Genomic DNA, 22,739 nt, shown 5'->3' on the forward strand with positions numbered 1-22,739 from the left:
CCAAAGGTACATGTTGGGTTGGCGTATTTCGAGATTAGGATTTGTCACTCCGATTGTCGGAGAGGTATCTCTGGGCCCTCTCGGTAATGCACATCACATAAGCCTTGCAAGCATTGCAACTAATGAGTTAGTTGTGAGATGATGTATTACGGAACGAGTAAACAGACTTGCCGGTAACGAGATTGAACTAGGTATGGGATACCGACGATCGAATCGCGGGCAAGTAACATACCGATGACAAAGGAACAACGTATGTTGTTATGCGGTCTGACCGATAAAAGATCTTCATAGAATATGTAGGAGCCAATATGAACATCCAGGTTCCGCTATTGGTTATTGACCGGAGACGTGTCTCAGTCATGTCTACATTGTTCTCGAACCCATAGGGTCCGCATGCTTAAGGTTTCGATGACAGTTATATTATGAGTTTATGAGTTTTGATGTACCGAAGGAGTTTGGAGTCCCGGATGAGATCGGGGACATGACGAGGAGTCTCGAAATGGTTGAGACGTAAAGATCGATATATTGGACGACTATATTCGGACATCGGAAAGATTCCGAGTGATTCGGGTATTTTTCGGAGTACCGGGTAGTTACGGGAGAAGCAATGGGCCTTGATGGGCTTTAGTGGAAAGAGGAGAAAGGGCCAAGGGGCTGCTGCGCCCCCCCTCCCCTCTGGTCCGAATTGGACTAGGGAAAAGGGGGCCGGCCACCTTTCCTTCTCCTCTACTTCCTTCTCCCTTCCTCCCCTCTTGGTGGACTCCTACTAGAACTTGGAGTCCTAGTAGGACTCCACATCCTGGCCGCACCAATTGCCTTGGCCGGCTTCCTCCTCCTCCATCCTTTATATACTGAGGCAAGGGGCACCCCATGAACACAAGTTGATCTTCGTGATCGTTCCTTAGCCGTGTGCGGTGCCCCCCTCCACCATATTCCACCTCGGTCATATTGTAGCGGTGCTTAGGCGAAGCCCTGCGACGGTAGAACATCAAAATCGTCACCACGCCGTCATACTGACGGAACTCTTCCCTGACACTTTGCTGGATCGGAGTTCGGGGATCGTCATCGAGCTGAACGTGTGCTAGAACTCGGAGGTGCCGTAGTTTCGGTGCTTGATCGGTCGGGCCGTGAAGACGTACGACTACATCAACCAAGTTAACGCTTCCGTTGTCGATCTACAAGGGTACGTAGATCACACTCTCCCCCTATCGTTGCTATGCATCACCATGATCTTGCGTGTGCGTAGGAAAATTTTTGAAATTACTATGAAACCCAACAGTGGCATCCGAGCCTAGGTTTTATATGTTGATGTTATATGCACGAGTAGAACACAAGTGAGTTGTGGGCGATATAAGTCATACTGCTTACCAGCATGTCATACTTTGGTTCGGCGGTATTGTTGGACGAAGCGGCCCGGACCGACATTACGCGTACGCTTACGCGAGACCGGTTCTCCCGACGTGCTTTGCACATAGGTGGCTTGCGGGTGACAGTTTCTCCAACTTTAGTTGAACCAAGTGTGGCTACGCCCGTTCCTTGTGAAGGTTAAAACAGCACCAACTTGACAAACTATCATTGTGGTTTTGAAGCGTAGGTAAGATTGGTTCTTGCTTAAGCCCGTAACAGCCACGTAAAACATGCAACAACAAAGTAGAGGACGTCTAACTTGTTTTTGCAGGGCATGTTGTGATGTGATATGGTCAAGACATGATGCTAAATTTTATTGTATGAGATGATCATGTTTTGTAACCGAGTTATCGGCAACTGGCAGGAGCCATATGGTTGTCGCTTTATTGTATGCAATGCAATCGCGCTGTAATGCTTTACTTTATCACTAAGCGGTAGCGATAGTCGTGGAAGCATAAGATTGGCGAGACGACAACGATGCTACGATGGAGATCAAGGTGTCGCGCCGGTGACGATGGTGATCATGACGGTGCTTCGGAGATGGAGATCACAAGCAAAAAATGATGATGGCCATATCATATCACTTATATTGATTGCATGTGATGTTTATCTTTTATGCATCTTATCTTGCTTTGATTGACGGTAGCATTATAAGATGATCTCTCACTAAATTATCAAGAAGTGTTCTCCCTGAGTATGCACCGTTGCGAAAGTTCTTCGTGCTGAGACACCACGTGATGATCGGGTGTGATAGGCTCTACGTTCAAATACAACGGGTGCAAAACAGTTGCACACGCGGAATACTCAGGTTATACTTGACGAGCCAAGCATATACAGATATGGCCTCGGAACACGGAGACCGAAAGGTCGAGCGTGAATCATATAGTAGATATGATCAACATAGTGATGTTCACCAATGAAACTACTCCATCTCACGTGATGATCGGACATGGTTTAGTTGATTTGGATCATGTAATCACTTAGAGGATTAGAGGGATGTCTATCTAAGTGGGAGTTCTTAAGTAATATGATTAATTGAAACTTAAATTTATCATGAACTTAGTCCTGGTAGTATTTTGCAAATTATGTTGTAGATCAATAGCTCGCGTTGTTGCTTCCCTGTGTTTATTTTGATATGTTCCTAGAGAAAATTGTGTTGAAAGATGTTAGTAGCAATGATGCGGATTGGATCCGTGATCTGAGGTTTATCCTCATTGCTGCACAGAAGAATTATGTCCTTGATGCACCGCTAGGTGACAGACCTATTGCAGGAGCAGATGCAGACGTTATGAATGTTTGGCTAGCTCAATATGATGACTACTTGATAGTTTAGTGCACCATGCTTAATGGCTTAGAATCGGGACTTCAAAGACGTTTTGAACGTCATGGAGCATATGAGATGTTCCAGGAGTTGAAGTTAATATTTCAAGCAAATACCCGAGTTGAGAGATATGAAGTCTCCAACAAGTTCTATAGCTAAAAGATGGAGGAGAATCGCTCAACTAGTGAGCATGTGCCCAGATTGTCTGAGTACTACAATCGCTTGAATCAAGTGGGAGTTAATCTTCCAGATAAGATAGTGATTGACAGAATTCTCTAGTCACCATCACCAAGTTAGTAGAAATTCGTGATGAACTATGATATGCAAGGGATAACGGAAACAATTCCAAGCTCTTCGTAATGCGGAAATTGACGAAGGTAGAAATCGAGAAAAACATCAAGTGTTGATGGTAGACAAGACCACTAGTTTCAAGAAAAGGGCAGAGGGAAGAAGGGGAACTTCAAGAAGAACAGCAAGAAAGTTGCTGCTCAAGTGAAGAAGCCCAAGTCTGGTCCTAAGCCTGAGACTAAGTGTTTCTACTGCAAAGGGACTGGTCACTGGAAGCGGAACTACCCCAAGTGATTGGCAGATAAGAAGGATGGCAAAGTGAACATAAGTATATTTGATATACATGTTATTGATGTGTACTTTACTAGTGTTTATAGCAACCCCTCAGTATTTGATACTAGTTCAGTTGCTAAGATTAGTAACTCGAAACGGGAGTTGCAGAATAAACAGAGACTAGTTAAGGGTGAAGTGACGATGTGTGTTGGAAGTGGTTCCAAGATTGATATGATCATCATCACACACTCCCTATACTTTCAGGATTAGTGTTAAACCTGAATAAGTGTTATTTGGTGTTTGCGTTAAGCATGAATATGATTTGATCATGTTTATTGTAATACGGTTATTCATTTAAGTAAGAGAATAAATTGTTGTTCTGTTTACATGAATAAAACCTTATATGGTTACACACCCAATGAAAATAGTTCGTTGGATCTCGATCGTAGTGATACACATAATCATAATATTGAAACCAAAAGAAGCAAAGTTAATAATGATAGTGCAACTTATTTGTAGCACTGCTGTTTAGGTCATATTGGTGTAAAGTGCATGAAGAAACTCCATGCTGATGGGATTTTGGAATCACTTGATTATGAATCACTTGATGCTTGCGAACCATGCCTCATGGGCAAGATGACTAAGACTCCATTCTCCGGAGCGAGCAACTGACTTATTGGAAATAATACATACTGATGTATGCGGTCCGATGAGTGTTAAGGCTCACGGCAAGTATCGTTATTTTCTGAACTTCACAGATGATTTGAGCAGATATGGGTATATCTACTTCGTGAAACATAAGTCTAAAACATTTGAAAAGTTCAAAGAATTTCAGAGTGAAGTAGAAAATCATCGTGACAAGAAAATAAAGTTTCTACGATCTGATCGCGGAGACAAATATTTGAGTTACGAGTTTGGTCTTCAATTAAAACAATGTGGAATAGTTTCACAAACTCATGCCACATGGAACACCACAGCATAATGGTGTGTCCGAACGTCATAACCGTACTTTATTGGATATAGTGCAATCTATGATGTCTCTTACCGATCTACCACTATCGTTTTGGGGTTATGCATTAGAGACAGCTGCATTCACGTTAAAAGGGCACCATCTAAATCTGTTGAGACGACACTGTATGAACTGTGGTTTGGCAAGAAACCAAAGTTGTCATTTCTTAAAGTTTGGGGTAGCAATGCTTATGTGAAAAAGTTTCATCTTGATAAGCTCAAACCCAAATCGGAAAAGTGTGTCTTCATAGGATACCCAAAAAGTTACTGTTGGGTACACCTTCTATCACAGATCCAAAGGCAAGACATTCGTTGCTAAGAATGGATCCTTTCTAGAGAAGGAGGTTCTCTCGAAAGAAGTGAGTGGGAGGAAAGTAGAACTTGATAAGGTAATTGTACCTTCTCCCTTATTGGAAAGTAGTTCATCACAGAAATCTGTTCCTGTGACTACTACACCAATTAGTGAGGAAGCTAATGATGATGATCATGTAACTTCAGATCAAGTTACTAAAGAATCTCGTAGGTAAACCAGAGTGAGATCCGCACCAAAGTGGTACGGTAATCCTGTTCTGGAGGTCATGCTACTTGACCATGACGAACCTACGAACTATGAAGAAGCGGTGGTGAGCCCAGATTCCGCAAAATGGCTTGAGGCCATGAAATCTGAGATGGGATCCATGTATGAGAACAAAGTATGGACTTTGGTTGACTTGCCCGATGATCGGCAAGCCATAGAAAATAAATGGATCTTCAAGAGGAAGACGGACGCTGATAGTAGTGTTACTATCTATAAAGCTAGAATTGTCGCAAAAGGTTTTCGACAAAGTTCAAGGTGTTGACTACAATGAGAGTTTCTCACTCGTATCTATGCTTAAATCTGTCCGAATCATGTTAGCAATTGCCGCATTTTATGAAATCTGGCAAATGGATAACAAAACTGCAATCCTTAATGGATTTCTTAAAGAAGAGTTGTATATGATGCAACCAGAAGTTTTTGTCAATCCTAAAGGTGTTAACAAAATATGCAAACTCCAGCGATCCATCTATGGACTGGTGTAAGCATCTCAGAGTTGGAATATACGCTTTGATAAGTTGATCAAAGCATATAGTTTTATACAGACTTGCGGTGAAGCCTGTATTTACAAGAAAGTGAGTGGGAGCACTACAGCATTTCTGATAAGTATATGTGAATGACATATTGTTGATCGGAAATAATGTAGAATTATTCTGCAAAGCATAAAGGAGTGTTTGAAAGGAGTTTTTCTAAGAAAGACCTCGGTGAAGTTGCTTACATATTGAGCATCAAGATCTATAGAGATAGATCAAGACACTTGATAAGGTTTTTCAATAAATACATACCTTGACAAGATTTTGAGGTAGTTCAAAATGGAACAGTCAAAGAAAGAGTTTCTTGCCTATGTTACAAGGTGTGAAATTGAGTAAGACTCAAAGCCCGACCACGGCAGAAGATAGAAAGAGAATGAATGTCATTCCCTATGCCTTGGTCATAGGTTCTATAAAGTATGCCATGTTGTGTACCAGATCTATTGTATACCCTACCACTGAGTTTGGCAAGGGAGTACAATAGTGATCTAGGAGTAGATCACTGGACAGCGGTCAAAATTATCCTTAGTGGAATAAGGATATGTTTCTCGATTATGGAAGTGAAAAAAAGGTTCATCGTAAAGGGTTACGCCGATGCAAGTTTTGACACTAATCTAGATGAATCTAAGTCTCAATCTAGATACATATTGAAAGTGGGAGCAATTAGCTAGAGTAGCTCCGTGCAGAGCATTGTTGACATAAATATTTGCAAAATACTTACGGATCTGAATATAACAGACCCGGTGACTAAAATTATCTCACAAGCAAAACATAATCACACCTTAGAACTCTTTGGGTGTTAATCACATAGCGATGTGAACTAGATTACTAACTCTAGTAAACCCTTTGGGTGTTGGTCACATATCGATGTGGACTATGGGTGTTAATCACATGGTGACGTGAACTATTGCTATTAAATCACATGGCGATGTGAACTAGATTATTGACTCTAGTGCAAGTGGGAGACTGAAGGAAATATGCCCTAGAGGCAATAATAAAGTTATTATTTATTTCCTTATATCATGATAAATGTTTATTATTCATGCTAGAATTGTATTAACCGAAAACATAATACATGTGTGAATACATAGACAAACAGAGTGTCACTAGTATGCCTCTACTTGACTAGCTCATTAATCAAAGATGGTTATGTTTCCTAACCATGGACAAAGAGTTGTTATTTGATTAACGGGATCACATCATTAGTTGAATGATCTGATTGACATGACCCATTCCATTAGCTTAGCACCCGATCGTTTAGTATGTTGCTATTGCTTTCTTCATGACTTATACATGTTCCTATGACTATGAGATTATGCAACTCCCGTTTGCCAGAGGAACACTTTGTGTGCTACCAAACGTCACAACGTAACTGGGTGATTATAAAGGTGCTCTACAGGTGTCTCCAAAGGTACATGTTGGGTTGGCGTATTTCGAGATTAGGATTTGTCACTCCGATTGTCGGAGAGGTATCTCTGGGCCCTCTCGGTAATGCACATCACATAAGCCTTGCAAGCATTGCAACTAATGAGTTAGTTGTGAGATGATGTATTACGGAACGAGTAAAGAGACTTGCCGGTAACGAGATTGAACTAGGTATGGGATACCGACGATCGAATCGCGGGCAAGTAACATACCGATGACAAAGGAACAACGTATGTTGTTATGCGGTCTGACCGATAAAAGATCTTCATAGAATATGTAGGAGCCAATATGAACATCCAGGTTCCGCTATTGGTTATTGACCGGAGACGTGTCTCAGTCATGTCTACATTGTTCTCGAACCCATAGGGTCCGCATGCTTAAGGTTTCGATGACAGTTATATTATGAGTTTATGAGTTTTGATGTACCGAAGGAGTTTGGAGTCCCGGATGAGATCGGGGACATGACGAGGAGTCTCGAAATGGTCGAGACGTAAAGATCGATATATTGGACGACTATATTCGGACATCGGAAAGATTCCGAGTGATTCGGGTATTTTTCGGAGTACCGGGTAGTTACGGGAGAAGCAATGGGCCTTGATGGGCTTTAGTGGAAAGAGGAGAAAGGGCCAAGGGGCTGTTGCGCCCCCCCCCTCCCCTCTGGTCCGAATTGGACTAGGGAAAAGGGGGCCGGCCACCTTTCCTTCTCCTCTACTTCCTTCTCCCTTCCTCCCCTCTTGGTGGACTCCTACTAGGACAAGGAGTCCTAGTAGGACTCCACATCCTGGCCGCACCAATTTCCTTGGCCGGCCTCCTCCTCCTCCATCCTTTATATACTGAGGCAAGGGGCACCCCATGAACACAAGTTGATCTTCGTGATCGTTCCTTAGCCGTGTGCGGTGCCCCCCTCCACCATATTCCACCTCGTCATATTGTAGCGGTGCTTAGGCGAAGCCCTGCGACGGTAGAACATCAAAATCGTCACCACACCGTCGTGCTGACGGAACTCTTCCCCGACACTTTGCTGGATCGGAGTCCGGGGATCGTCATCGAGCTAAACGTGTGCTAGAACTCGGAGGTGACGTAGTTTCGGTGCTTGATCGGTCGGGCCGTGAAGACGTACGACTACATCAACCAAGTTAACCCTTCCGTTTTCGATCTACAAGGGTACGTAGATCACACTCTCCCCCTCTCGTTGCTATGCATCACCATGATCTTGCGTGTGCGTAGGAAATTTTTTGAAATTACTACGAAACCCAACAGAAGAAGTAGGTCGGTTGAGCCACGAGGGGAGGGCGCGCCCAGGGGGGAGGGCACGCCCCCTGCCTCGTGGACTCCTCAGTTGTTTCTTAACGTCCACTCCAAGTTCTATGGATCACGTTTGTTCCAAAAATCACGCTCCCGAAGGTTTTATTCCGTGTGGACTCTGTCTGATATTCCTTTTCTGCGAAACACTGAAATAGGCAAAAAAAACAGCAATTAGCACTGGGCCTTGGGTTAATAGGTTAGTCCCAAAAATAACATAAAAGTGTATAATAAAGCCCATTAAACATCCAAAACAGAATATATACTAGCATGGAACAATAAAAAATTATAGAGACGTTGGAGACGTATCATTGATGCACCTAGTTCTTCTAAGAGGAAGAAAAAGAAAAATGATAGGACTTTGCATGCTTCTAGTGAACCTGTTGTTGACACACCTGAGAATCCCAATGATATTTCTATTTCTGATGATGAAACACTATCTGGTAATGAACAAGAACCTAGTGATAATATTAATGATGTTGTTCATGTTGATGCTCAACCTAGCAATGACAATGATGTAGAGATGGAACCTGTTGTTGATCGTGATAACCCACAATCAAAGAATCAACGTTATGATAAGAGAGACTTCGCTACTAGGAAGCACGGTAAAGAAAGAGAACCATGGGTTTAGAAACCCATGCCTTTTCCTCCTAAACCATCCAAGAAAAAGGATGATGAGGATTTTGAGTGCTTTGCTGAAATGATTAGACCTATCTTTTTGCGTATGCGTTTGACTAATATGCTTAAAATGAGTCCTTATGCTAAGTACATGAAATATAGTGTTACAAATAAAAGAAAGATACTGGAAGCTGAAATTTCCACCATGCTTGCTAATTATACTTTTAAGGGTGGAATACCAAAGAAACTAGGAGATCCCGGAGTACCAACTATACCATGCTCCATTAAAAGAAACTATATTAAAACTGCTTTATGTAATCTTGGAGCCGGTGTTGGTGTTATGCCTCTCTCTTTATATCATAGACTTGATTTGAATAAGTTGACACCTACTGAAATATCTTTGCAAATGGCTGACAAATCAACTGCTATACCTGTCGGTATTTGTGAGGATGTGCATGTTGTGGTTGCAAACGTTACTATTTTAACGGACTTTGTTATTCTTGATATTCCCGAGGACGATAGTATGTCTATTACTCTTGGTGGACCCTTTTTGAATACTGTAGGGGCTGTTATTGATTGCAACAAAGGCAATGTCACTTTTCATGTTAATGGTAATGAGCATACGGTACACTTTCCGAGGAAACAACCTCAAGTCCGCAGTATTAATTCTATTGGAAAAACTTCAACGATTATTATTGGAGGTTTTGAATTTCCTCTTCCTAATGTCAAGAAGAAATATGGTATTATTATTGTTGGGGACATGCATATCCCCGTTGAGGTAACCTAGTGTTATTCGAAAATTCTCTGGTTTCATGCGATTTGGAAAGAGTTTGTTAACAAGACTTGATCAACCTTGTTAGTGGATTCCTTTTGATGAGTATGAGATGGATGAAGTTAGAAAGCACAACTCTCCGTAACCTCTTTTTACTTTCTGATATTTAGATTAAATAAAGAAAAAAAATACTATTTTGTGTCTGTTTTCTGAATTATCCTTGCATACAAAATACCCCGAAAATAAAAGTTCTCCAAATTTCCTGAAAATTTTATATGATTTTTTCTAGAATATTTAAGAATATTTGGCACTAAGAACACACCAGGGAGACCCACCACCTGGCCATGAGGGTCCATGGCGCGCCCACCCCCATGGGGTGCGCCCCCTGCCTCGTGGGCCCCATGTGGGCCCCCTCCACTTATTCTTGCACCCACACACTTCGTCTTCCTCCAGAAAAATCCTCCACCAGCTCAAACCTGAGTTCTAGCTCATCTTGCTGTCATTTTCGATCTCCTTGCTCAAAACTCCATTCAGAAAACTGCTTTGGGGGATTGTTCTTCGGTATGTGACTCCTCCAATGGTCCAATTAGTCTTTGTTCTAGTGCTTTATTTATTGCAAAAATTTTCTGCTTAGGTGACCCTGTTCTTAAGCTTGCATGTCAAATTTATATGGTTAAAAGTAGTTTTAATGCATGATATGGCCTCTAGGCACTTGTAGGAGCAGTTGCTATCAATCTTGTTGAGTTTGGTTCACTTTTATTTTGAGTCACTAAAAATTTTAGAAATTTTTCAGAGGAAGAAAAATGTTTAGGAAAATGTACCAAGGTGGTTCCTCAAGGAAGCAAGGCCCCAGGCTCGCGATACGTGAGTCGGACAATGAACTACCAAGGGAAGCTCAAGTGCGGCCTTGCGAATGGCCGTCAGAGGAGTTCATGGTCCAGGCAGGCATCAAGGATGAATTTGACGCATATGTGCGTAACGCTGATCTTGAGAGCTTTGTGTCAGATAAGTGCCGGCAATACCTCTATCTAACGGATTCATTTGTGAGAAGGTTTAAATTCACATCCTCGCGCAATTCTCACACTGTTTTATTTGATCTTTATGATAAATCATATACCATGGACCTAGAAGATTTTAATACTGCTTGTAAACTCCCGCACTGGGGCAATGTTAGTGAACCTCGCAAATCTGAGTATAAAGACTTTCTTGCTAGTATTACTGTGGGGGAATCTAGGGAAATCACACAAGCTACCATAGGGAGCATTCATTTCCCTTCCATACATTATTTTGCTCTTTCCATTGGTAGATGCATTAACGGTAAAGATGAGGCTTGTCACATGTTTGTTCCAGATCTTACTGTCCTCAAGAGTGCGGTATTAGGTGATAAACAATATAACTTGGGGGCTATTGTTGCACGTAGGTTGCATCACAACAGTATAAGTGGAGATTTGTTTGGTGGAATTTAGGCAACTCGTGTAGCTAACTATATTGATATAACCATACGTGGAAATGATATTGAGTTGCCCCCTTCTTACCTAGATTATAATGCCATGGTTCGCCATCAGTTTGTTGAGAGGAACGATCAGTTCCTCCAGTACCAACTAATCTTTGACTGACAGCGCACCGTTCATGTTGCTCTCCCTGCTCCTACTTTCTTTGACTTTCAGGCAGAAGGGAGATATGTTATAACCAGGGAGGACGCGAACAAGTACGAGAGGAGGACGGAGGCAGCTCGCCTCCAAGCTGCAGCTCGTCAGGTAGTAGCTGCTGCATCTCAGTACGACCCCATCTACAACTTTGGATATCCACCAGGCCAGCCGTGGTCATAGACCAACTTAGGCCAAAAGCCTAAGCTTGGGGGAGTACGTATCTCTCACCGATATTACATTCATGTTCACACACTCATGCCGGTTGTCGGTGCTCATACTTTTTCATTGTACTATACATGCTAGTTTATTTTCTTTTCCAGCATTCTTCTTGTGTGTTTGAAAAACCTTAAGAAAAACAAAAAAAATAGTTGTAGTTTTTAGCTAGTTTACTTTCCATGCTTGTAGTAGTAGTAGTAGTAATTAAAAAGAAAACCCAAAAAGATTTCTCGTCCTTCTTTTGCTTGTTGGGAGCTTTCCCGTGTAAATAGTTTTGTTTCTTTTCTTTTCTTTGGGGGTCAAGAGGAGAAGACCAGGATGAAAATGTTGAGTGGCTCTCATATGCATTATTGTTGATCCAACAGAGAGCCCATATTACCTTGTCTTCTCCTGTGCATTAAATGCTTGGAGATTCCAGCTTAGTCCAATACACGTGCACTATCATTATTATCCACACCATTCGGTCGTGCAAGTGAAAGTCAATAATGACGATATATGATGGACTGATTGAGATGAGAGAAGCTGGTATGAACTCGACCTATCTTGTTTTTGTAAATATGATTAGTTCATCGTTCCTGATTTAGCCTATTATGAATGAAACATGTTTGCAATGACAATTAGAGATTATAGTTGCTCATGCCATGCTTAATTAGCTAGGAGTTTATAATGGTTTACCTCGCGTGCCAACATGCTATTAAAATGGTTGTGATGTGGTATGATAGGGTGGTATCCTCCTTTGAACGATTTGAGTGGCTTGACTTGGCACATGTTCACGCATGTAGTTGAAACAAAATCAACATAGCCTCCATGATATTTATGTTCATGGTGAATTATATCCTACTCGTGCTTGCACTCAGTGTTGATTATTTTTAATGCATGTTCATGACTGTTTTCGCTCTCTAGCTGGTCGCTTCCCAGTCTCTTTCTAGCCTTCACTTATACTAAGCGGGAATACTGCTTGTGCATCCACTTCCATAAATCCCAAAAGTTATTCGATATGAGTCCACCATACCTTCCTATATGCGGTATCTACCTGCCGTTCCAAGTAAATTTGTATGTGCCAAACTCTAAACATTCAAATGAAATTCTGTTTTGTATGCTCGAATAGCTCATGTATCAACTAGGGTTGTCTATATCTTCCATGCTAAGTGGGTTATTCACAAGAGGAGTGGACTCCGCTCCTCACTCACGAGAAAATGGCTGGTAACCGGGATGCCCAGTCCCATGCTTAAATTAAAATAATTGCAAACAAAACTCCCCCAGAATTGTTGTTAGTTGGAGGCACCCATTGTTTCGGACAAGCCATGGATTGATGTTTGTTGGTGGTAGGGGGAGTATAAACTTTACCATTCTGTTTGGGAACCGCCTATAATGTGTGTAGCATGGAAGATATCGAGATCGCTCGGTTGTTATGTTGACAATGAAAGTATACCACTCAAAATATCATTTATCTCTATTTCAAAATTGAGCTCTGGCACCTCTACAAATCCCTGCTTCCCTCTGAGAAGGGCATATCTATTTACTTTTATGTTGAATCATCACCCTCCTATTAAAAAGCACCAGTTGGAGAGCACCGCTGACATTTGCATGTATTACTATTAGTTTACATTGAGTATGACTGTGACTGGATCTCTTTTACCATGAATTACAATGTTTAGTCAGTCATTGAACTTTAGAGGTGCTCTGCATTTATGTTTTGCGGTCTCAAAAAGGGCTAGTGAGATACCATCTTGTTATATCATATTATGATTGTTTTGAGAAAGTGTTGTCATCCAAGATTTACTATTATTGCTCGCTAGTTGATTATGCCATTGATATGAGTAAACATGAGACCTAAATATTATTGTGAATATGGTTAGTTCATAATCTTTGCTGAAAACTTGAATGCTGGCTTTACATATTTACAACAACAAGATCAAACAGAGTTTGTAAAAGTTTTTCTTTATCATTTTCAGTTTGTCAACTGAATTGCTTGACGATAAGCAAAGGTTTAAGCTTGGGGGAGTTGATATGTCTCCATTGTATCTACTTTTCCAAACACTTTTGACCTTGTTTTGGACTCTAACTTGCATGATTTGAATGGGACTAACCCGGACTGACGTTGTTTTCAGCAGAATTGCCATGGTGTTATTTTTGTGCAGAAATAAAAGTTCTCGGAATGACCTGAAACTTCACGGAGAATATTTTTGGAATATATAAAAAATACTAGCGAAAGAATCAACGTCAGGGGGCCCACACCCTGTCCACGAGGGTGGGGGGCGCTCCCACCCCCCTGGGGCGCACCCCCTGTCTCGTGGGCCCCCTGATGCTCTACCGACCTCAACTCCAACTCTATATATTCACGTTCGGGGAGAAAAATATCAGAGAGAAGGATTCATCACGTTTTACGATACGGAGCCGCCGCCAAGCCCTAATCTCTCTCGGGAGGGCTAATCTGGAGTCCGTTCGGGGCTCCGGAGAGGGGAATCCGTACCGATCGTCATCATCAACCTTCCTCCATCACCAATTTCATGATGCTCACCACCGTGCGTGAGTAATTCCATCATAGGCTTGCTGGACGGTGATGGGTTGGATGAGATTTATCATGTAATCGAGTTAGTTTTGTTAGGGTTTGATCCCTAGTATCCATTATGTTCTGAGATTGATGATGCTATGACTTTGCTATGCTTAATGCTGGTCGCTAGGCCCCGAGTGCCATGATTTCAGATCTGAACCTATTATGTTTCCATGAATATATGTGAGTTCTTGATCCTATTTTGCAAGGTCAATAGTCACCTACTATGTGTTATGATCCGGTAACCCCGAAGTGATAATCATCGGGACCACTCTCAGTGATGACCATAGTTTGAGGAGTTCATGTATTCACTAAGTGTTAATGCTTTGGTCTGATACTCTATTAAAAGGAGGCCTTAATATCCCTTAGTTTCCAATAGGACTCCGCTGCCACGGGAGGGTAGGACAAAATATGTCATGCAAGTTCTTTTTCATAAGCACGTATGACTATATTCGGAATACATGCCTACATTATATTGATGAATTTGGAACTAGTTCTGTGTCACCCTATGTTATAACTGTTGCATGAGGAATCGCATCCGACATAATTATCCATCATTGATCCATTGCCTACGAGCTTTTCACATATTGATCTTTACTTAGTTACTTTACCGTTGCCATTGTTACAATTACTACAAAACCAATACTATTACCGTTGCCACCATTACCGTTACTTTCATATTACTTTGCTACTAAACACTTTGCTGCAGATATTAAGTCTTTCAGGTGTGGTTGAATTGACAACTCAACTGTTAATACTTGAGAATATTTTTTGGCTCTCCATCTGTCGAATCAATAAATTTGGGTTGAATACTCTATTCTCGAAAACTGTTGTGATCCCCTATACTTATGGGTTATCATATGCTTTGGCCAATACTCTCCAACCTTTGTAACCAAGAAAGGCTTGATTCTTTTTCATTTATGATATATACTACAAGTTAAAGCCCTCCTTTGTACGGACATGAGTTTAACTTTGGTCTCCTAGTCCATGTGAATGTTCGGGATCTCCAAGACTTCCTCTTGCAAAGCATTGTACGTTGTGAGCAAAATCAAATAAAAAATTAGACATTTGTTCATAAACAAAAATTAGCAACATTAAAGAAATTATCCATTCATAAAACATATTGTCTTTTGTGTGAAGCTCTCTGCAAGCACAAGGGAGAGGTAATTATTCATTAGGTACCTAGTGTGGTGTTGAACCACCTGGTCGCACCTTAGTACCCTCCTGTTGCCACACCTACCACACATGCAATTCATTTACTACATTGACAAACCAATAGAATATTAAATTGTTAGATAATGTTAAAAATATCTATAATTGTAACAATATATAAAATTCATTATAAAAATAGGCATGAGTTTGCCAAAAGTGAAACAAACCGAAAACTAGAAATTTGATTACACATTGATGAATCAACATTTCGTCAAAACATTGGCACTCATGTATATTTTCTTGAAAAATAAACCACACAAGGCAATACACATCTCACAAATGTTTCCTCGGCTCATAGTCGGTACCGCATGGCATACAGCCATACATACATAATCATGCATATATAAAAACGGTGATCGATGGACAATGGCGGAGAGGACATTGACGAACGTTGATAGGGAGAGGAACAGTCGGGGAGGGGGGTGGTGAGTGCACTACAAAATTTTCTCTATTTTATGATGTTTCACTTGTGTCACGTAAAACCGTTTTTCTTCACGGAAGCGTCATCATAAAACAGATCTTCACGGTACCAATTCCTTCGTTACGGAAGATCGTGTCTTAGGTGACAAACCCAAAATTGTCAATGATGGACGTTTTTGGTGACGACCTAGAATGTCATCTATGATAGGCCAATTTGTCGTCTAAGATAGTTTTTGTTGATGATAATTGGTCACCAGTGATCGGTCCGCGGGTTTGACCGATCAAAGATTCTAACAAGTAGGGCTAGCAGTTGCTGGCGTGGCTTCATCCATGTGGGTCCGCTGTGGGTTTTATCGTTGACGGTCCCGTGAATAATAAGTCGCGTCAATTTTGATCAATCAACGCTGTTGACATATGGGCCTAGAAGATGTTGATGTGGCTGCTTACATGTGGGACCAGACATTGTTTTTTCGGTGACGATGTGTCGTTTGACCGGTCAACGATTCTGACATGTGGGCCCAGTGTAGTGCTGACGTGGATGCTAGCAAGCAGGTCCATACGTGGTGATGTGGCTTCTTACATGTGGGCGGCGGCAGCGAGGTAGGACCAGAGAGAAGAGTGAGAGTACGAGGAGTACGGGCAGGGGAGTGAGGAAGACAATGCCACCTCTGTCCGTTTATGAGCGAGCCCGTTTGGGTTCTGACCGCACCGGTTGTGTAAGTCCGGTTAATGGCCGCGTCGTCTCGTGCCGTGTTGACGTGTGGCCTAATTGGCCGGCCCGGAATGTCAGAAAACAACTTAAATTGTTAGCGATCGTTTTTGGTTTTTGGTTTTTTGAAACAGCTGACGCCAAAAGTGGTAGTTATCGATCAAAAATATATTTTTAGTAGTTTTTTGGAACCCTAAGGTGAATTGCGGTAGTTTTATACTATTCACTCCCTTATGTGCCCTATTTCCAACTCTCTCAACGATAGGGAGCGAATCATCTCACCTCATTCAGCTTCTGGCAAGTTTCCGGTTAAATCTTTTACTCTAGACTCATGTTGAGCCGTCCCACGGGCAAGTTTTCGAGGGTGTGAAGGGATCACATTCCCCTCAAAATTAATATCTTTCTTTGGCAAGCGATTAGACGGCGCCTTCCGGCTAGTGACTAGATCTTGGAACGTAACGGTAATACCATATGCAGTTCTCTTTGTGGAGAGATTGAGGACTCGGAACATATCTTGCATATATAGCAAACACTCTGGAAAAACTAGCAAGATGCCCGTGCATTTTACGGAACATCAAGATGTAATTTTTTTTATAAAACACCTGTTATAATTGACCCATGCGGGAGTAATCCTAGGTGTAAAAACTATTGATATCTCGAGAAAGATGAGAGATAAGGTGAGGAGGAGTGGTGTGTGGTGGTGATTGGTGGTCGGACTGAGCGGAGGCATGGGGATGGACGGTGCCGGCAGCGGCCACCATGCCAGATTGTTCAAGAGGCTTTCTTTTTTAATTGCTCAACAATGAGGTTGTGAGAGATAAGGATGAATGAGGGAAGGCCTTATCAGCAAATGTGAAGAGAGATGCGGGTACCTATTTACAAAATTGTCATAGTTTACTTTCTATTCGTCGGATATAAAAGAGGTGGTCTATATTGTAAGATGACAAGCACACCATCATCATCAACTCGGTTTTTATAAGAATAGAGATGATCTCCGTGATGGCTCTCTGGATCATGTTACAAGGAATCATCATCTTGTGCCTGGAGCTGTGCACCACTTTAGAGGAACAGCTGGCTCGAGACATCAAGATAGGGACGCCGGCCACGGATGGCAGGGCGGCCGTTCGTTGCGGGACGTCGTCGGCGATGGTCGTCCGTGCCGTGGGGCGTAGGAGCTCCCGCGTTTGACGGTTTCCGATATCCTTTTCCGTTTTTGAAGTATATATATCCTTTGGGTACAAACCAGCGGACCAGAAACTAAACCCCAAGCCCAGCCAGAGAGGTCTTCGCCCTCTTCCTCCCCCGAAAGAAGGAAAGTATAGTTCTCATCAAAAAGAAAACTAGGCGACTTCATCTCCGTCCTCTCCTCCGCCGCCCTCTCTGGCCGATTTCATCTCCATCTCCATCTCCGACGTCACCATCGGAGGCCTGAAGGTACGACCGATTACATCTCCATCTTCCACTCTGCTTTCCTCTGGGATTAATGGGCTTTTCTTTCGCACCAGCAGATTACCACGCGGGAGCCCCCTCGCCGCGATTCTTTCTCCTCCGTCCGGGAATTTTCCTCTCACCAGATGAAGACATGTAAGACAGTGTCCACGTGCACCCCACTGGAGGAGGCTAAGGCACACATGTGTTTGATATCTTGGGTTACAGCAAGCACAGGGGCATGGGCCACGACCGCGACAGCTATATTCGTTCCAGATTTTTCACCGTCGGCGGCCACGACTGGGCCATCTCCTTCTTCCCTGATGGTTTCAATGGATATGGCCAAGATTACATCTCAGTTTATCTCGTGCTTGTGAGCCACAGAACTAAAGTTCGCGCATCTTGCGACATGAGGCTGGTGGACCAGTACACCGGATGCTCGTTTTCAGTGCATAACATAGGACCTAGGATTTTCAATCCCGCTGATACTACTAGGGTTGCTCCACAGACTCCTTGTTTCATAAGGCGGAACGAGATCGAGGGATCCGCATACCTTAGGGATGATCGCCTCACGATTGAGTGTGTTGTCACTGTCTTCAAGAAGCCACATGTTACCGGAACCAAATCGTTCCCCGTAATCGACATGCCACCAGCTGACATGACTGAGCATGTTGCCAAGCTGCTTGAAGAAAAGAAGGGATTTGATGTCAGTTTCATTGTTGGAGGAGAGGCCATTGAAGCACATAGGTTTGTTCTCGCTATGCGGTCGCCTATTTTTAAAGCAGAGCTCTATGGGTCAATGCGGGAGGCAAGGCCAGGGCAGTGCATAACCATCAAGGACATGCAACCTGCTGTTTTCAAGGCCCTGCTCCATTTCATCTATACTGACTCCTTGCCTAGCGGCGAGGATACTGAGATGGTCCAGCTTTTACTAGTGGCTGCTGACAGATATGCAATGGATAGACTCAAGTTGGTTTGCCAAAGCATCCTTTGCAAGGATCTGAACAAGGACACTGTGGCAACCACATTGGCTTTAGCTGACCAACATAACTGCCTCCAGCTTAAGGATGCTTGTCTTCAGTTTATCGAATTATCAGGTTTCAAGGATCTCAAGGCGACTTGCCCATCTTTCATAGAGGACGTATTGAAGAAGAGAAGAAAAGTTTCATGAAGCATGAGCAGTTATATTGGCAGATTTGCTAAATTTCTCATACCAATTTGTCATAGGGATAATCAGCTCAATGTTAGACGGATCCAAGAGTGGTTAGGTTAATTCTCAAGTGATATGAATGGCGTGAAAGTCGCACTAATCAACCTATCCAAATCAGAACTTTTTATTTATCAGGTTGCTGATTTTACCTGGAGTGCTTCTCTGCTACCTATAATACTTGCTCTTAATCTTCTTTCAAGAGTTCCTTCTTGTATGCAACCTTTGTTGAGCATTTGATACCCCAGATGGTTTACGTTAGCATGCAATGAGAATGGAATAGGATTCCCCTCTCCCTTTCACTTTCTATAAAAGTTCGTCTCCTCACAGATTTGTGTGATTTCCCTCTCACGCGCCACCAGTCCACCATGGCTCCGGAGGCAGTTATGCGATGAATCGCAGCTCCTCGGTAGCGTGACTTGCCATCATTGTAAAACAAGAGAAAGAACTGGCAAATTGGCAGGGGTAAGAGATGTAATTCTATAATGTGAGTTGGTTGTTGAGAGTTTCTGTTTTATGCAAGACCAATTTATAAGCATCTGCCTTCCCAGGGATAAAAGGGTGTGGCATGAAAAAAACCGAAGATATTTTCACTTCTTTAAAGTACAAACTATTTAGTTAGCAAAGTACAAACAACGTTATATTAGATGCAAAAAACTTCAGTTAACTGCGTGAACTGTCCCCCGCAAACAAAAAAAAGTGTTAACTGAAGCTTACATCAGTTAAACAGACGTTGTCGGACAGTGAACAGGGGAGCCCTTGGTCTTCGAGGGACGTTGATCTTTTACAAGTGAAGTGCATCCTAGCCGTCCGTCTTTCTGGTAGCTGTCGAATTCTTCAGAGAAGTTGCCGATTTCATCAGGTGTGTTCAGAGACAGGAAGTTCAGAGAACTAGTATACTGACGCATACTCTGAACAAAATTTGAGTGCTCATTCAGTTTAACTGAAATTAAACTAGTCAAACGTACGAGGCAAAACCAAAGCATCCACACCCTTATTCTCCACGCCGAATCACTTACCGACGACAAGCATATGTAGCACTGAATCTGTTATATATATTGGCCATAACATATTACTATGATCATCACTCGTAAGCTTAAACTGGAATAGTAGCAACTAAACTCTGATTGCTCATTTGGTTAAACTGGAAGTGAATCAGTCAAACACTTGAGGCAAAACAAAAGCGTCAGAAAAGAGCCAAAGATTAATGAATCAGACTACACACTGAATGACATCCACAGCAAGTATGAAGTATATATCATCTACTAATGTGAGAGCACTTGACAAGGGAACAAGTCTTACAAGTATATAGTTTCATCATCTACTCAAGTATGTATGCCTTGCCACATTAGGGCACATGCATCACAGAAATCATTCTGTTCTGTCAAAACAGAGCAAAGCAGAAAAGGCTCAGCAGTTAAATTGATCATAGTTGAAGCAAAGCCTTGCTCAGAGAACTAGTGTCCTGACGCATAGTTCGAAAAAAACTTGAGCACTCAATCGGTGTAAGTGAAAATAAACCAGACAAAAATACGTGGTAAAACAAAATAATCAGTAAACAACAAAAGATTATTCTCCACGATAAATCATTTACCGGCGACAAAGTACTGAAAGATACAAAAGAAAAGAGTGACAAGCATATGCAGCACTGAATCTGTTAATGTATTGGCCACAGCATATTATTATAATTTATTTAAGATTGATCTCCGCTTGTACGCTTAAACTGAATCAGTAGCAATGAATCGCCAACGAGGCTCTGAGAACTCGATCATTTTGGTTAAACTGAAGGTGAGTCAGTCAAACACTCAATGTATTGGCAAGGTATGAATGTATGATACAGTTGCTCGCATACATGTGCATTTTACCTCATAAAATACTTTTCATTTCATGCTTGTCTTCCTTGTGCCATACAAACACATATCGTGATCCGTTCAGATTGAATAGTCTGGTGGCACCACCATCATCTTTTCCGCTGATGTCTCCATCGAAGCCGAGGTTGAATCCATGATGAGAGCGGCGAGTTGATATCAGTTCATTACTCTAGGCAAAACAATAACAAAAAAGTTCTCTGAGTGCATGCATACTTTATCCATGATATTGGATGTTTTCTTAGGCAATTGACAATTGGACGTCCTGGTGAATAATGCAGGTTCTTCCTTGTTTTCATCTCTCTGCCTAACCCTGCACAACCAACTAGGTCATTTCTTGTTGCGCAGGGATCACGTGGCACTGCTAATGCGGATGAAGTAGGGACAACCTTACCGGCATTTACCTCTGGGCCCAGGTGAGATGAGATGTTCACTTGGCCTCCGTAATCGGCGTCAAATATGCTTTCGCTAGCCTGTGGCTGTTCAGAATTTCTTGACTACATTCGGTTTCTATTCTTAAAAAGAATTTATTGGTAAATTTTCTTAACTGGTTGATTCACACACAGGGAAGGATCAACAACATCACCTCGGTTTCCGGGATCATCAGCAGCATTGGCCAGGCCAGGGAATACAGTGGAAGAAACATAAATGCAAGTAGCAGCCATGTCATGTCATGGCAGGCCAACCTAGAATACGGTGGCAGGAACACTAAGCTTGTCTGGCATTTTGCCTTATTGGTTTTGCAGGTGAATGCGGTTGCCCCGGACTGGGTCGCATCTCACATGACCACGAAACCAGTACGCCAACAAACGGCTCCTTTACGCATATCAGACCCACTCTGTGTGTGAGGCTGTGAGCCTACTGAGGAACTGAACTTCAGAATCGGGGCAATATCTTAGCTTCCAACGTGACACTGACAGCAGTCTGCAGAGTGCGACTTCAGAATCGCACCAACCTTAGAAACAGCAACAAGTCACAGCATTGCCCCGGTGTAAAATTCGCGCCAAACTCTCGGGTTTAGACTTTAGAACTAGAGAAGATTTTGCAAAATTTTGAGCGCTCATTCAGTTTAGCTGAAACTGAATCAGTCAAACATATGAGGAAACAAGAAAATATTACTAACGGATCAGTCTATTCTCCCTGCAAAAAAGAAAAGAAAAGAAAAGAATCAGCCTATTCTCGGGCAGGCACACGACCATAGTAGGATCCAGGTTAAAGGTCTCTTTCATGACTAGCATTGCTGTACAATTCTGAAATGTAGCATTCCTCTGTAAACTTATATAAGACGTTTTCGATCACTAGTTTAGTGACTAAAACGTCCTATATTTGTTTACAGAGGGAGTACGTCACTAGTATATGATATTGTTTGCAGCACTTTAGTATTCTGCATAAATATCAGAAGATTGCACATTACAGTACTTGTTTAAGATAAACCTAGATATCAGGTGCTGCCTATATCTCCAAACACGAGAGACATATTGTCAGAAGAACCCACAAAATAATCGCTAGCAATAATGACAAATTGGTATCTAAGGAGGGAAGATTAAAGTCACTGGATACAGTTCTTGGAGATGGGATGGACCTCAACTCTAGGTCTAGAATTAGCTACGGATAATACTTGATCGACATGCGGTGAAACAGAGTTAACTGAAGTTTACAGCAATTAAACGTCAGTTAACTGTAGCCGTTGTCGGACACTGAACAGTGGAGCCATCGGTCTTCGAGAGGCGTTGATCTTTCATAACTGGAGCGCATCCCAGCCGTCCGTCTCCCTGGCAGGTGGCAGCATACCGGTTCGTGTATTGATGCTCGTAGCTGTCGAATTCTTCAGAGAAGGTGTCGATTTCTTCAGGTATATTCAGAGACGGGAAGTTCAGAGAACTATTGTCCTGACGCATAGTCCGAACTTTTTTTAGCACTCATTCGCTTTAACAGATACTAAACCATTCAAACAAACC

General features: G+C 42.2%; 1 pseudogene; it reads left to right on the forward strand.

Annotated features, from left to right (window-relative positions):
• Positions 1-17,852: 17,852 nt before the first annotated feature.
• LOC125528961 (BTB/POZ and MATH domain-containing protein 1 pseudogene) lies at positions 17,853-19,217 on the forward strand (annotated as a pseudogene).
• The last annotated feature ends 3,522 nt before the right edge of the window (positions 19,218-22,739 follow it).

Source organism: Triticum urartu, chromosome 5A, assembly GCF_056163025.1.
Source record: "Triticum urartu cultivar PI428250 chromosome 5A, HENAU_Tu73, whole genome shotgun sequence".
NCBI classification, from domain to species: domain Eukaryota; kingdom Viridiplantae; phylum Streptophyta; class Magnoliopsida; order Poales; family Poaceae; genus Triticum; species Triticum urartu.